We start from the raw sequence: 18,315 nt of genomic DNA, 5'->3' as shown, positions 1-18,315 counted from the left end.
GGGCCCATGACAGGGGGGTACCACCAGGCCTCCTGTAGGGGGCCCAGTCACACAGTGGGGCTCGGACAGTAGGGGGATTGGTGCAGCGTAATAGGAGGACAATTACAGAACGATGCACTGTGTCTGTGTGGCAGCTGAAAGCCAGTTTCTCCTGGCTTTCAGCTGCTGGAGAGAGACACACAGACACAGTGCATATTTCTGTAATTGTCCTCCCATCCTTCCATTTACTGCCCACATCTGATTCCCCCATGTGTGCCCCCTCATCCCCCTTGCCAGATTTCCTCTCCCACTGACTGCTGCAGTTACACAGGGTGATGGAGAGTGTGGGAAGGGGCTGCTAAATATGTCATTTACCAGCCCCTACCTTTTTTGATTTAAATCAATGCCACACACTTTTAATAAACCTTTTTTGAAACATAATGCACTATGATATGGAAGTTTGTTCCTTCTTGTATGGATGCGAGTAACTGACAGACCTTGGGCAGTGGATTTATCCAGTAAGAGTACTATGAGACATCTCTCTAAGTTGTCACTCCAGCTGACTGTTTTGAACAGGCCTGATTGACCTCTGTAATGGGGGTCCATGCTTAGCGGTAAGAGGTGAACGGGTGTTGGTGGAGGCTCTCCTTTGGATACTCTTTGGTCCGACCCATTATTGTTTTGGTTCTTTATAGAGACTATATATAATATTACCATTACAGGACTGTCAATCTGTTTTCAAGCGCTGCACTTTTGTCGTTTTTAATTACAATCTATGTTGTCCAGTGTTTCTTTTTGAAGGACCACCTACTTGCCTTCATGGGGAGCAGGTAGGTGGCATGTAAGCCCTCACCCTTGCTGGCTCCTTTTGCTGGAACCTGGGGGCGCCAAAGGGATATTTTTTGGAAACCCCTTCAAAACACTTCCTGAAGGACATGCTAGTTGCTGTCAACATGACAATGAGCTGCACAATTTTTGATTTTGATTAAACTAGAAATCATAGAAGTGACAGCAGAATAAAGAGTATAGATCTACAACGTACTGTATGTTTGTCCCAAGCATGTTTGAACCCACTTACTGTTGACTGACTCACTACCTCTGATGGAAGTCTATTCCAAGCATCAACCACACTTTCGAAAAAAACACTACTTTCTAAGATTAGTTTTGAACTTTTCCCCTGCTAGTTTGAGGTCATGTCCCCTATGTTCTTGATCTTGGCTTCATATTGAAAATTCTGCCCTCCTCAACCTTTTTTACCACCTTCGAGGTTTCAATCATGTCTCCCCAAATCTTAAACATGTGTTAAAAACATAATTTTAGGGCTCTCCACAGGCAAACATATTCATTATATAATTCAATGATTTGACATCTCCAGTGTCAGATGAATATCAGGTGAATGTGCAGAAAAGGTAACATTCGCCCTAAAGCTAAAGTTTACACTCAACGTCTTTTCTGATTGAATGAATGCATTTTTTACCCTGTGAATGTTCAGCAAACCAGTATGCTTTATAAATAGGGTGAATCTTGTTCAGTGAATGATGGGTGAATGTTTGCAAACCTTTGGCAAATTTTCCATTGAATCTTTTATAAATATAATCCCAATCATTTTGTTTGACTAAAGCACGTCCATTGAATTTTACCAACTTGGATAAGCCACATCCTGTTCTAACCGCCATATGCACAGCTCACTGCAATACCGTTTCACCTCCACCCCTATTTGGTTTTCTATGAATTAACGGTGACATCCTTACTTCCACACACGGCTCACCTCCCCAATGCACGCCACCAATGTGATCTGACATGAAAACAAAATATAACCCTTTCTCCTTACTGTACACAAATCAAGCCTTTCTGAGTTTATGAAGAAGGAAATAATGTCACTACGATTTTCCTTTCTCCTTACCTAGAGCATTACATATCCTGGAAGGAGTTTGGAGCTGTGTCTCTTCCTGTCTACCAGAGAATCTCATATATACAACAACGTATCTTCCATTTCCACTCATTCCTCTCTGTGCACCACTAGATCTTTATGATGGTAACTAACCTGGTAGTATACCTGTGTGATTTGCTGCCTCTGCTTCCACTCTTGCTTCTTGTATCACTACAAGAGATAGTCAATTTATGTCCAGATTAAAGCTGGCTATACATAATCCAGTGTGATTGTGCAACCTCTGTAAAGTCTTAATATAACAAAATATTTCCATAATTCATTGACAAAATGAGCCTGCAAATGGCACTGCAGTCTAAAGATGGCAATGTCTATGTGTTTGATACTGTAATTGTCAAATACAGTTACAGTATTAAAATATAATTAATTAAAAATAGCAAAAGACAGAGCAAGGTACTTTGGGCACACACTGGTTTTCATTGACTGTACAACAATGGCATCACTCATAGTAAGTGTTTATCGAAGGCAGGAAGGCAGAGGAGAAATCACCGTTCCAGGTGAGTCGAGGAGATCCCACAGCAGGTAACCACACAGGTGCTGGCACTACAAGAGATAGTAAAATGTATGTCCAGTTTAAAGCTGGCCATACATAAATCAGTGTGATTGTGCAACCTCTGTCTTAATATAACAAAATATTTCCATAATTCATTGACAAAATAAGCCTGCAGATGGCACCGCAGCCTAAAGAGGGCAATGTCTATGTGTTTGATATTGTATTTGTCAAATACAATTACAGTATTAAAAAATAATTAATTAAAATAGCAAAAGACAGCACAGGGCTTTTATTAAATTAACTTAAAGCATATACAGTATAAGACAAATATACGGTACTCTCATCAGCTATAACTTTATAATCACTGATATGTTGAGTAAACAGCATTGATTTGCAGGAAGTAAACATGTTGTCTATGAAGTTGATGTGTTGAAAGCAGAAAAAATGGCCATCGTGGTTTGTTGTGTATGGGGCTATGTAGCTGCAGACTAGTCAGGGTGCCCATGCTGACCTGGGTCCACAGTCAAAAGCCCCTACAATGGGCATGTGAGCATAAGAACTGGACCACAGAGCAATGGAAGAAGGTGGCCTGGTCTAATGAATCACATTATCTTTTCCATCATGTGGCTGGCCGGGTGAGTGTGTGTCACTTACCTGGGGAAGAGATGACACCAGGATGCATTATGGGAAGAAGGGAACCTGGTGGAGGCTTCTGATACTTTGGGCAATTTTCTGCTGGGACACCTTGGGTGCTGCCATTCATGTGGATGTTACTTGGCACGTACCACCTACCTAAACGTTGTTTGTGACCAAGTATGCCCTTTCATGGAAACAGTATTCCCTGATGGCAGTGGCCTCTTCCAGCAGGATAATGTGCCCTGTCACACTGCAAAAATGGTTCAAGAATGGTTTGAGGAACACAACGACGAGTTTGAGGCATTGACCTGGCCTCCAAATTCTCCAAATCTCAATCCAATCTAGCATCCATGGGATTTGCTTGAAAAACAAATCTGATTCATGTAGGCCCGACCTCAATACTTACAGGACTTAAAGTACCTGCTATTGACAGATTGGTGCCAGATACCACCGCATACCTTCACAGGTCTAGTGGCATTTAGTTTTTCTTTTTATTAAACAACAATCTTCACCTGACACACATGAACACCTCCACCCTTAATTGGAATATCACTCACCCAATCTTTAGCCTATATTTCTCAAGACAGGGAGCAGCATTTTTTTTTTGTAGGCCATACACATATTAAACTCCTTGGATCCACTCCTCCATTAATCCTCCAGCATCATCCTTCCAGAAAGCAGAGAATAATCACACATAATGTAATAGAGTTTCTTAATTTTTAATTAATAGAAAAAGGTAAAATTATACTCACAAAAAACATAGAAAATATGCATTCATACAAAATTTTGTGGGAAGTCAATACTCCATCTCACCTTACATTGCTGCCCCAGGTGTATACTCAGCCTCATGATAAGACACAGCTCACTACTCTGTGTCCACATCAAACCTGGATCCTCAGCATGGTGCCAGACTCTGCTCCAATGCATTTCATCATAGGGATTTTGATAAAGGTATCAGAAAGTTATGATCAACTTATAGCAGTTATAAATTTGGTCCAGGAAGCAATAACCTCTGGTCACAAACAAAAGGGTAAAGGTGGCTTTACACATTGCAATCTTATAATTCAATTCCTTGACAATTTCTTTTGAATTTTAGCACAGGGCCTACCTTTATTTACATTCTATCCAATTATGTAGACTCGTCCAGTTAAAAAAATAAATAAACCAATGTTCTATTTACCCTTTTCACACTCCAGCACTGTCCCCAACTTCCCACTTCCTCCAGCGCTCATGTCATTCTGCCTATTTCCTGGGAGCCCAGCCTGGCGTTTATATGCCCACTAGGGGGCGTGCCATTGCACAGACTGAGCTCACATTACTCCAGAGCTAAGTGGCGCTCATATGTCATTACATGAGCACCGCTTAGTCCTGAAGGAATGCCCCCCCGTTACCACTGGATGAAAAAGAGGAAGCTTTCATGGTGTCTCTGGACTGGCTAGAAGACATGAGGTATGTTTATTTTTCGGTAATTAAAGAATACCATTGGGGGGAGTTTCAGGGGTGGGGGGGGCTGATGATTAGGTAAATTCTGGAGTTTTTCTGTAATATCATAGTCATTTTCTAAATCATGTTGTTTTTTTTTTTAATCTATACTCAACATGAAGTTTCGGAACACAAAATGAACTTCAGCAAAACAAAGCAAAGAAATTCCAAATAAACCTGAGCCTATGAGATTCATTCCTTACATCAGTATCCTCATCAATGTCTACCCTTATGTAGCAAGGTCCCGGGCCTCCAGAAGCCTAATGGTCAAGAGTTAGGGAGAGCTGGGCATGATGGGTGTAATGCAAGATGAATGATGGGCGCCAGTCAGTTTTTGAATGCCAACAAGATATCGTCTTGTATATTGTCTCTTAACAAGAACTGTGGGAGAGCAGGTTAGGGCCAGGACACCCTTGAGAATATGCAATGATAATTGGCAGACTCAGAGACTCTATAGGTAGACAGCATTCAGGGAAAGGCCTCCAGCCGGATGCCATGTCTGTATAGGTAGGACCACTGTCTCCTATGGCAACTGAACTTGTAACAGTCACTAAAGGTAATTGCACATAATTCTTGGTAACACAGAATAGTTCTTCTCTTATCTCATAGTATCCCACTGTAGATCTTCACTCACTGAGCTCCCAGTCTCTCACTAGACTTCCAGATCCAATCGTCACTGGATCTCCGGAGCTCTTCCACAGCTATCCCCCTGTACACTCCTTAAGCGTCATCCCCACTAACCTGCTGGGTCCCTGGCTTGGCACTCGCTGAAGATTTCCCACTTCTTCACCGTCCCCGGCTGGTGAGAAGACTGCTCGAGTGCTTGCTCAAGCTTACTCTCGGTGGTCTCCGGTAACAAGGTGGATGGACCCTTAGTGGCGACTATAAAATTAGACTTGGGAAACTTAACATTAATAAATCACCGGGACCAGGTGGCTTGCACCCGAGGGTACTTAGGGAACTCAGTCAAGTAATTGCCAGACCATTGTTCCTAATTTTTACTGACAGTCTACTGACTGGAATGGTACCAGCTGATTGGAGAAAAGCTAATGTAGCACCAATATTTAAAAAGGGCCCAAAATACATCACTGGGAATTACAGATCAGTTAGCCTAACATCAATAGTATGTAAACTCTTGGAGGGGATGATAAGGTACTATATACAAGATTTTAGTAATGAGAACGGTATCATTAGCAGTAATCAGCATGGGTTCATGAAGAATCGTTCTTGCCAATCCAATCTATTAACCTTCTACGAGGAGGTGAGTTGCCATCTAGATAAAGGAAGGCCCGTAGACGTGGTATATCTGTATTTTGCAAAAGCATTTGACACAGCTCCCCATAAACGTTTACTGTACAAAATAAGGTCCGTTGGCATGGACCATAAGGTGAGTACATGGATTGAAAACTGGCTACAAGGGCGAGTTCAGAGGGTGGTGATAAATGGGGAGTACTCAGAATGGTCAGGGGTGGGTAGTGGGGTCCCCCAGGGTTCTGTGCTGGGACCAATCCTGTTTAATTTGTTCTTAAACGACCTGGAGGATGGGATAAACAGTTCAATCTCTGTGACGATACTAAGCTAAGCAGGGCAATAACTTCTCCGCAGGATGTGGAAACCTTGCAAAAACATCTGAACAAATTAATGGGGTGGGCGACTACATGGCAAATGAGGTTCAATGTAGAAAAATGTAAAATAATGCATTTGGGTGGCAAAAATATGAATGCAATCTATACACTGGGGGGAGAACCTCTGGAGGAATCTAGGATGGAAAAGGACCTGAAATATGAATGCAATCTATACACTGGGGGGAGAACCTCTGGAGGAATCTAGGATGGAAAAGGACCTGGGGTCCTAGTAGATGATAGGCTCAGCAATAGCATGCAATGCCAAGCTGCTGCTAACAAAGCAAAAAGAATATTGGCATGCATTAAAAAGGGGATTCATTCCAGAGATAAAACGATAATTCTCCTGCTCTACAAGACTCTGGTCTGGCCACACCTAGGGTATGCTGTCCAGTTCTGGGCACCAGTCCTCAGGCAGGATGTACTGGAAATGGAGCGAGTAAAAAGAAGGGCAACAAAGCTAATAAAGGGTCTGGAGGATCTTAGTTATGAGAAAAGGTTGCGAGCACTGAACTTATTCTCTATGGAGAAGAGACGCTTGAGAGGGGATATGATTTTAATATTCAAATACTGTAATGGTGACCCCACAATAGGGAGAAAACTTTTTCGCAGAAGGGAGTTTAACAAGACTCGTGTCCATTCATTCAAATTAGAAGAAAAGAGGTTTAACCTTAAACTACATAGAGGCTCTTTACTGTAAGAACGGCAAGGATGTGGAATTCCCTTCCACAGGTGGTGGTCTCAGCGGGGAGCATCGATAGTTTCAAGAAACTATTACTGGTAGTTGATGGACTTGTGCCTTTTTTCGACCTCACCTACTATGCAACTAAGTAACTATGTAACTATGTAATATTGTGAGCAGAAATGGAAAAAACTGAAAATAAAGCCCAAAAACTGTCAGACAGACAGAACGTCCAACGCATTTTGAAAAAACACAATGCAGGTCTTCTTCAGGGATAGAGGGCTTACAAGTTCCAAATTTGTAGCTTATATCTATGATAACAAAATACATATCATCAGAAATATGCATGGATGGAGAGATATAAAGCATCTAACATTTCATATATGAACAAAACAATATACATGCATATTATAACAAAAACAATAAAATCACAGCTGAGCATACGGACCCCAAGTGTTAGTGCTCCACCCATACAGCGAGAGATCATAACTCAATAATGAAAAGAGAGACATGTCGCACAGGCATCAGACCAGGAAGTTAGGGACAGCCAGTGATCCACATAGGACAAAGTAGTCCCACTGAAGAAAGTCCACTAGCCTAGATGTTGGACTGTGGTATATCTATATAGGTAAATAGATAAATCCAACAATTAGTTCAGATATAATATCCTGAACTGTTGGCAAATATCGTGTTCCTAAAATAAATGAACAGGAACCACATATCAAGCGCCCAAAACGTCATATCTACATTCACAGTGACTCTAGAGGAGATGTACAGTAATCATCCCCCAAAAACACAGATTAGGGCGGTGTAGGATGGAATCTGTGTATTGGATACAGGCCTCCGAACCATCACAGGCTATGAGCTAGTGCAGGGATCTACCTGATGGCTGGAGAAGCCCTAAAGCCCTATTGATCTACAAATAGCCACAGAGAAAATTTGTTAGCTACACAAAATACAAAAACTCCTCGTGGCGCCGTTAGACTTGCGGTACAGTGACCCTCAAGTTAAATAAATTAGAATGGCAAGCCCTAGCATCCCAACCACTCGAAGAAGTAGGAGATCATGGGGAACAAGTAGGTAGGTAATAATCACGGATATTCGGCACGGATTCAAGATGTAGGATCTATTTCTCAGCGGAGATCTCACCAACAGCGTCTTATCTCATTGTGCTCCAGGCCACACCCCTCGTACCTGATACACTTACATCATCTCTGGAAGCCTGGAAAGCCCAGGAGCATGGTATAAAAACAAGCTGAGGCAGAGCAGGTCTGGACAGAGGAAGTAACATCCCCCTGTGAATGCTGGGGCCAGCACATGATTGGATGTTACGACACTGACGGTCTTAGTAACTGATGGTACAATCCCAATGCAGCCAGGGGGAACTTGCGCTGGAGAATGGAGGGGGAAGGTGTAGATGTTGAGGAGAAATGGAGACCTGATCTGAAGGCCTGTGTTAGCCAAAATAAAAGTGGAGACCATTGGGAGAAGACTCTGCGGGCTAGATAAAATCTTGCGGTGGGCCGAATTTGGTCCATGGGCCATAGTTTGAAGATCCCTGTTCTACATGACCAATTCTTTCATTTTCACTCAGGTAATACAATACACTACCTAATGCAAAAGTAATTTATGCAGGGTGGTGTTTCTTGCCATATTGTGCAATTATACAGTACACAGCATGTGTGTACATTATGGCTCACTTACCTTCTGTAATATAATATCCTACTTAAATCAACCAACATATTACAACATCCAGTTGATGATTGTTGAGTTGTCCAAGCCCACTCAATTTTAACACCTTCTAGTATGATCCTCTTCCAGCATTTACAGGTTCACCCTCACTTTTTCTGCAATGCCCACTTTTGCAGCTATCTTCTCTGAAGTTTCTTCCAGGTCCCAGGGCGCTCCTCTTCAGCCATTGAGCAACCAATGATCACGTAGGAAGCTCACAATTATTGAACATAGCACCAAACCCCAATGAGATCTATCAGAGCCTAATCTTGTTATTTTTTCTGGCCTTTTTCCAGGGCTAATGTACAAGCTTTATTTTAAAAAAGTACATTGGTAGCTGGATACTATCATGGGGGTAGGAGGTGTGAATGACAAATTGCAGAACGTACATTTGAGATGCCATTCATTTGCAGTTCCGCCATGATTGTCGCTCAATAAATCGTGCTGCAATCGTGGCAACCTGCATTGAGTGAAGCTTGCTGCCCAAAAAAAGTTCAGGAGCTACTTTTGGGCAACATGCTTCACGGGATGCGGGTTGCCACGATTTATCGCGTGACAGTCATGGCAGAACCGCAGTGCGATTTTAGGCGCCATTCAAATGAATGGCATCTCAAATGTGTGTTCTGCAATTTTCTGATTCACACCTCAGCGCTTTGAAACCACGGGCAGAATCATGGCTAATCTGACTGCAATTCAAAATGTTGAGGTGTGAATGAGGCCTAAATGGCAGATCCTCGCTGGCTTCTGTTTGTAAACAAGCATATTTGGTCAATCGCAGTGTTGGATAAACATCATTGGTTGACACCAATTAAGGTTGCTGTGGTTATACTTTGCAACCCCCAAACCTTGCATACAGGATGTGCCTTTGTCCTCTGAACATTGGAATGGGACAGGCGTATTTGGGGGGGTAGACTTGAATGTCCTCCTTGCAAGGTACCCTCCCAGTGCTGAAGGCATATGGCCTAGCATGGTTGACAGAGCGCACACTCATGATCTCCTCTTTTCTGGATGCCTGGATAGGGTCTCCTATGCCTTATACATTGGGAGGGTGCCATGCAAGGTGGGGTTCCAGGCTCCCCCTCCCTTACAAAGCTTCTTGTGCTCATGTTGAGAGGTAAATATGGATGTCCTCTTTAAAATAAGGGCACCCCTAGATTCCTGGCCAGCACTAAGGCAACATGCCCTCAGAAATGTCTTCTTGTTGACCCTCTCCCTTCTTACATTAAAAATGTAGATTTAGTGGTGGAGAGGGGGGTGCACTTTGACATCTTCAGCCTAGGTGTTAAAGCATCTTGTCCTGCATGTGGATAAATGAAATTCTATACAGTAACAAGCATGACTCCTCTTCCTTCCTGTGATCTGCTTGGCTATTATATAGGACAGACATTTTCGCCCAAGCTTCCTCCAGAGATTGCTAGGGGTTCCTTGTTGTGGGCGATTGACCCCCAATCATAGGCGTGCGCACAAGGTGTGCCGGGTGTGCCCAGGCACACCCTAATTCCCCCATGCGCATTAGTGTTATCGTTCTGTGTAGCAACAGGATCATGGGAAAGATCTCCCTCTTACCGGCTCTGCAATAAGAGAAGTGTTTATCCTTTTCTCTTTCACTGTGCCAGCAGGGAGATCAATGTGCTGGGGTCATATATATGTAGATACATACACATGCATGTGTGTTTGAGCTTAAGGGTGCACACCCTAATGCATTAGGCTGTGCACACCTATGCCCCCAATCTGATGTTCCATGTCCAATATCACTTGACAGAGTCAGCACCAGGACATTAATGAGAATTTATTTAGTCTGAATGCCACCATTTTGGTAGTGGTTAGTGAGAAGGGTATACCTCTTACATTGGTGGTCATTTGAAAGAATACCCTCTATACCGCTTTACAGTGATGGACATAAATTCTCTAAGGGTGGCATTCTGACCAACACTGTAAAGAGGTAAAGAAGGTGTTCTTTCCATTGACTACCATATTAGGAGGGACACTTTTCTCACTGACCACTACTAAAATGGTGGCATTCTGACCATCACTGTCACTGTAAAGAGGTAAAGAGTGTATTCTTTCAATTGACCACCAATGTGAGAGGTACACTCTTCTCACTGACCACTACTATAAAGGTGGCATTCTGACCACCATTGCAAAGAGATAAAGAGGGTATTCTTTACATTGACTACCAACATAAGAGGGACACTCTTCTCACTGACCACTACTATAATGGTGGCATTCTGACCATCACTGTAAAGCGGTAAAGAGGGTATTCTTTCAAATGACCACCAATGTAAGAGGTATACTCTTCTCACTAACCACTACTAAAATGGTGGCATTCAGACTATCACTGACACTGTAAAGAGGTAAAGAGGGTATTATTTCAATTGACCACCAATGTGAGAGGTATACTCTTCTCACTGACCACTACTATAAGGGTGGCATTCTCACCACCATTGTAAAGAGGTAAAGAGGGTATTCTTTCCATTGACTACCAATGTAAATCCGCGTACACACGGGCGGACTTTTCGACCGGACTGGTCCGACGGACTTTCCGACAGACTTTCAATGGACTTTTGACGGACTTCGACTGACTTTTTAACAACCGGACTTGCCTACACACGATCACACCAAAGTCCGACGGATTCGTACATGATGACGTACACTGGACTAAAATAAGGAAGTTGATAGCCAGTAGCCAATAGCTGCCCTAGCGTCGTTTTTTGTCCGTCGGACTAGCATACAGACGAGCGGATTTCTGGGTCCGGCGGAGTTACGACGTAAAGATTTGAAGCATGTTCCAGATCTAAAGTCCATCAGATTTTCGACTGGAAAAGTCCGCTGAAGGTCCGATGAAGCCCACACACAATCGGATTGTCCGCCGGACACGGTCCGTCGGACCAGTCCGGTCGAAAAGTCTGACCACGTGTACGTTGCATAAGAGGGACACTCTTCTCACTGACCACTACTATAATGGTGGCATTCTGACTATCACTATAAAGAGGTAAAGAGGGTATTCTTTCCACTAATCACCAATATAAGAGGTACACTCTTTTCAATGATCACTACTAAAAGGATGACATTCTGACAATCACTGTTCTTCCTCTTGACCACCAATGTATGGGGGACACTCTTCACACTGACCACTACTATAACAGATATATTCTAACCACCACTGTAAAGAGGGTATTCTTCTCACAGACCACCAAGTTAAGGGGGGGGACGGACGACTCTTTCCACTCACCACCATTGTAAAGAGGGTATTCTTTCCATTGATCACCAATGTTTTAGAGACACTCTTCACACTGCCAACTACCATAACAGATATATTCTGACAACCACTGTAAAGTGGCCATTTTTCTCACTGACCACCAAGTTAAGGGGGTAACTCTTTCCACTCACCACCACTATAAAGAGGGAATTCTTTTTATTGATCACCAATGTTTGGGAGGCACTCTTCACACTGACCACTACCATAACAGATATATTTTGACCACCACTGTAAAGTGGGCATTCTTCTCCTTAACCACCAATTTAAGAGGGGAACTCTTTAACCTCACCATCGCTGTAAAGAGGGTATTCTTTCCGTCGATCACCAATGTATGGGAGGTACTTTTCAAACTGACCACTACCATAACAGATATATTCTGACCACCACTGTAAAGAGGGTATTCTTCTCACTGACCACCAAGTTAAGGGGGGAACTCTTTCTACTCACAACCACTCTAAAGAGGGTATTCTTTCCTTTGATCACCAATGTATGGGAGGCACTCTTACTGACCACTACTATAGCAGATATATTCTGACCACCACTGTAAAGAAGGCGTTCTTCTCACTGACCACCAATTTAAGGAGGAACTCTTCCCACTGTAAAGAGGGTAATCTTCCCATTATCACCAATGAAAGGGGGACACTCTTTCCAATGACCACTACCTTAACAGAGGTATACTGAACACCACTGTACGTGGGGTATTCTTTCCACTGCCATCACTGTAAGGGGTGCATTTTCTCAGTGTCCCATGTTTTAAATTCAGAGGCTCATACATGAAGGTTAAATGGGTTAATGCAGCCAAATTATACTGTGCCCAAAGAAATGCAGCTTGACACTTGAAATCTTTTTTTTATATTAAATCACAAAGTGTTAAATTGGTTTTTACACTCTACTATTACTTTGCGAACTGGTAGTATGCAGGTGTTGCATATCTACTGTAGTTGACAATATTCGTTATTCAATAGTGAGACTTAATAACCAATGTGAGACTGGCTGCTTCTGCTTCTGGAACTTAAAAGAGTGCTCCAGTTTTTTCAACCCTTCTCCTGCCCCTTTCCGTTAGAAAAAAAAATGTTTCCACCACGAAACCTCTCTATGTTCCAGCACCACCATCCATATCCTCATTAACCGCTCATCTCCACCCATACTCTTGGTCAGCATTATTCTCCAACAGCAATAAAAATGCTTGTCTTAAAGTATAACTAAGGTAAAACTTTTTTTTTTTTAGTTTTAGCAGAGGAATTAAAATACCTGCCAGTTTTCAATGTTGGCTATGCCCCCGTTAGGGAGATTCACCCTCTCTATTTGTCCTGTTTACCATTATCGTTGAAAGTGAAAGTAAAATAAAATTCCAAATTTTGGGTTGTCCCCAGAAAAGTAATAGAGGGGAAATCTTTCAATGGGCACACTAGTTTTGGTGACCTAGGGGTCCCCAAGGAATTCCCTTAATTTGCAAAGATTTCCTCTCACTTCCAGTTTGGCTATGGGACAGGAGGTGAAGGGAAATCTCTGCAATGGGACACAGATGGCGAAAAAAAGAAATCTGACAGGGGTTATAACCCTCCCTTACTCTAGCCAAAATGAAAACAAAAGTTTTGCCTATAGTTCCACTTTAAGTTGGGGAAAGCTAAAACTTTCTGTATCTCTGTCTGTTTCTCTGATGTATGTACAGTAGATTGTTCATTCTTCCTGTCTGGTAAAACCCTTGTTAGCAGAGCCAGGAAATGATGGTAAAGCTAGCCATACGCTGTTCAGTTTTTTTTTTTTGTTCGGTCCACCTTGATTGTGTGGATGGAGGAATCCTCTCCACTGCGCTGCTGTATACTGACAGTGGGGAGACTCCCCCACTGTCAGAATACGTAGATCAGTGCTGCAGCCATTGCTGATTGACCAGTTGATGCTGAGTGCAACTTTTATTCAACAGGCCAGTTCAACAGGGCAGTTGAACAGAAGTCTATCTACCGACTTACTTCTGTTCAACTGCAGTGGTCACACATGGATCGAAATTCGACTGGTCCCTGCTGAACTGACCGAATCTCGATCCACGTATGGCCAGCTTTAATCTCTTTGAGGACCTGTTCTTAGTATAGCAGAATTGTGGGCAGAATTGTACGATTCTGCTAACAATTTTTTTTGCACTGAAATTGCGGCAAAACGCGCAATGTGCATTTATTGCTTAACGGCACCCCAAGTGTGCCAAAAAAACAGGCTTCTGTCTCGCAACAAAGCATGAGAAAAATGCGACAAATCGTGCCAAAGGCGACTCAAAGGAAAAATACAGGATCTCCAAGACTAAGCTCCGTGGGCGGGACGAAACACGGTGGGGGGAGCATGGCCTGGATGGAGCCAGGCTGGAGTTGCTTTTACTCCAGTGATTTCAGGTTTTGATGGTGTGCAGTATCTGAGCTTTCTTACCTTTTATACTGCTTACCTTGAGCCAGGATGGGCTCTCCACTAGCCTGCATCTTCAGTGCGAGTCGTCTGATTTTTATTTTTTTTTTTTATTTCTTAATAACAAACAGACAAAACAAAATGCAACAAGACATCATACACATTGAACCTAAAATATATTAATACAATTTCAAGAGCCAATCACATTGCATAGCAACTATCAGTTCAAAATAAGAAGTCAAAATAGAAACTGGAAGGGGTATAATAATTAACAAAAGGGTATTTTATCTAGGCTTAGATCTAAGCCATCCCATTTGTCCACTCAAATGTCAAACCTCATCCCATATATTGAGGAGAGAGAGAAGAGGAAGAGAAAAGAAAAAAAGGAGGAAGTAAACATTGATCCCTTCTATCCCCAATGGCCCCGAGCATCCCTTATATAGAAACACCCATATTATAATTAATGGCTCCCATCAGCATTAGATGCCGTGTACGGTTTGTCCAGCCACTTTGCCAAGACTTTATTGTACTTACTAAGGCAACCCCAATTCATATAAGTGTTTCTATACAATGGGAGGTTATTGTTTATCAATTGTTTCCAGTATTGAAGCGTAGGAGAAAAAGGTTTCTTCCAATGCAGAGCAATAGTTTTTCTTGCGTAGAATAATGTTGTGTTAGCAAACACTCGCTCAGACACTGTAGGAAAAAAAGCCTCTACCAGACCCAGCAGGCAAACAGACATTGAGACCTGTAAAGGAGCAGCAGCAATAGAATTCAATAAATCCAATCCACTACTTCCACACAAAAAAATAACTATATTTGGGCAAGTCCAAAAAATGTGTGTGAAATTCACCTAAGTTGCTCCACACCGCCATCACTTAGAAGAGCACACAGTATTTATCTTTTGAAGTCTGTGAGGCGTAATATATGCTCTATGTACCAATTTATATTGGATCTCTCAAGGATACCAGAGATCGCAAAGGGAAATTCGGACACACCCCTCCAATCCTCCATATCCAAATCTGGTATATCTCAAATCCACCTAGCTAAAAGTAACTTAAGAGCTTCTATAGAACCTACCATTGCTGCTTCCAGCTAAGTAGAGGTCAGTCTGGGCTCAGCCACCAAGCGGCCACAACCAGCTGAGTGGCTAAAAAGTATTAATATAGATCACACCTCCAGATCCCCCCAGATTCCTCTACTCTGATCACATCTCCAGACCCTCCCCCCCCATCCCTCCACTCTGATCACACCTCCAGATCCCCCCCATCCCTCCACTCTGATCAAAACCTGCAGATCCCCCCCATCCCTCCACTCTGATCAAAACCTGCAGATCCCCCCCATCCCTCCACTCTGATCAAACCTCCAGATCCCCCCTATCCCTCCACTCTGATCACACCTCCAGATCCCCCCAGATCCGTCCACTTTGATTACAACTCCAGATGTCCCCAGATCCCTCCACTATGATCACACCTCCAGATCCCTCCACTCACACCTCCAGTTACCCCACCAGGTCCCTTCATTCTGATCACATTTCCCGATATCCCACTAGATCACTCCACTCTGATCACACCCCCAGATTCGCCCTCCACAGATTCCTCCACTTTGATAACACCTCCATATTCCCTCCACTCTGATCACATACCCTCATATCCCCCACCAGATCCTTCTACTATGATCACACCTCCAGATCCTCCCAGATCCCTCCACTTTGATCACACCCCAGATCCCCCCAACCCTCCACTCTGATCGCACTTCCAGATCCCCCCAGATTCCTCCACTCTGATGACACCCCCATATCCCCCCCATCCCTCCAGTCTGATCACACCTCCAGATCCTCCCAGATCCCTCCACTCTGATCACACCTCCAGATCCACCCCATCCCTCTACTCCGATCACACCTCCAGGTACCCCAAATCTTCCACTCTGATCACACCTCTAGATCCCCCCCCGGGTCCCTCTACTCTGATCACCCCTCCAGATTCCCCCAGATCCTTCCACTCTGATCATACCCTCAGATCTCTCACCCAGATCCCTCCAGTCTGATCACACCTCCAGATCCCTCTCATCCCTGCACTCTGATCACACCCCCCCCACACACACACACTCTGATCACAAGCCCCAGATACCCCCCTCCTAGATTCCTCGACTCTGATCACACTCCCAGATCACCTCCCCCACACACACACACTCTGATCACACCCCCCAAAACACACACACACTCTGATCACACCCCACCCAACACACACACACACACTCTGATCACACCCCCCAGATACCCACCTCCTAGATTCCTCGACTCTGATCACACCCCCAGATCCCTCCACTCTGATCACACCTCCAGATCCCCCAGATCCCTCCACTCTGATCACACCCCCAAACCTCCCCCCTCGCTCTACTCCGATCAGACCTCCAGATCCCCCCAGATCCCTCCATTCTGATCACCCCTCCAGACCCCCCCATCCCTCCAGTCTGATCACACCCCCCAGATCCCTCACCAAATCCCTCCATTCTGATTACAGCTCTGGATCCCCCCCAACCCTGCACTATGATCACACCTCCAGATCCCACCCCCCATTCCTCAAATCTGATTACACCCCCAGATCCCCACCTTTGATTGCATCTCTCAAATACCCCCACCCTGATCACACCCCTCAGATACTCCCCCCCCCACACTCTGATTACACACCCCCGTTTCCCCCCTCCCAGATTCCTCCACTCTGATAACACCTCCAGATTCTCTCCACTCTGGTCACACCCCCAGATTCCCCACCAGATCCCTCCACTCTGATCACACCCTCAGATCCCCCCATCCCTCCACTCTGATCACACCTCCAAATCCCCCCAGATCCCTCCACTCTGATCACACCCCCAGATCCCCCCATCCCTCCACTCTGATTACACCTCCAGATCCCCCCAGATCCCTCCACTCTGATCACACCCCCAAACCCCCCCCCCATCCTTCTACTCCAATCACACCTCCAGATACCCCAGATCCCTCCACTCTGATCACACCTCCCAGATCTCTCACCAGATCTCTCCACTCTGATCACACCTCCAGATCCCCCCATCCCTACACTCTGATCACACCTCCCTATCCCCCCCCCATTTTTCCATTCAGATCACATCCCAAGACCCCACACACATGCACACTCTGATCACACCACCAGATACCACCCTTCTAGATACCTCCACTCTGATCACACCCCCATATCCCCCCTCCCCAGGTTCCTCCACTCTGATAACAACTCCAGATTCTCTCCACTCTGGTCACACCCCAGATACCCCCATTCCTCCACTCTGATTCCACCTCCAGATCCCCCCGTCCCTCCACTCTGATCACACCTCCAGATCCCTCCACTCTGATCCCACCTCCAGATCCCCCCTCAAGATACCCCACCAGATCCCTCCACTCTGATCACACATCCAGATCCCCCATCCCTCAACTCTGATCACACCTTCAGATCCCTCCACTCTAATCACACCTCCAGTTTCCACACCAGATCCCTCTACTCTGATCACACTTCCAGATTACCCCTCCCCCAGATTCCTCCACTCTGGTAACACCTCCATATTCCCTCCACTCTGATCACACCCCCATATCCCCCACCAGATCCTTCCACTCTGATCACACCCCCAGATCCCCCCATACCTCAACTCTGATCACACCTCCAGATCCCCCATCCCTCCAATCTGATCACACCTCAAGATACTCCACCAGATCCCTCCATTCTGATCACACATCCAGATCCCCCATCCCTCAACTCTGATCACACCTCCAGTTCCCTTCACTCTAATCACATCTAAAGTTACCCCACCAGATACCTCCACTCTGATCACACCCCCATATCCCCCACTAGATCCTTCCACTGTTTTCACACCTCCAGATCCCCCCAGATCCCTCCACTCTGATCACACCCCCAGATCCCCCCATACCTCAACTCTGATCACACCTCCAGTTCCCCCTTCCTTCCAATCTTATTACACCTCAAGATACCCCACCAGATCCCTCCATTCTGATCACACATCCAGATCCCCATCCCTCAACTCTGATCACACCTCCAGATCCCTCCACTCTGATCACACTTCCAG

This window comes from Aquarana catesbeiana, linkage group LG04 (assembly GCF_042186555.1).
Source record: "Aquarana catesbeiana isolate 2022-GZ linkage group LG04, ASM4218655v1, whole genome shotgun sequence".
Lineage (NCBI taxonomy): Eukaryota > Metazoa > Chordata > Amphibia > Anura > Ranidae > Aquarana > Aquarana catesbeiana.
Note: the sequence above shows the minus strand (reverse complement) of the source record.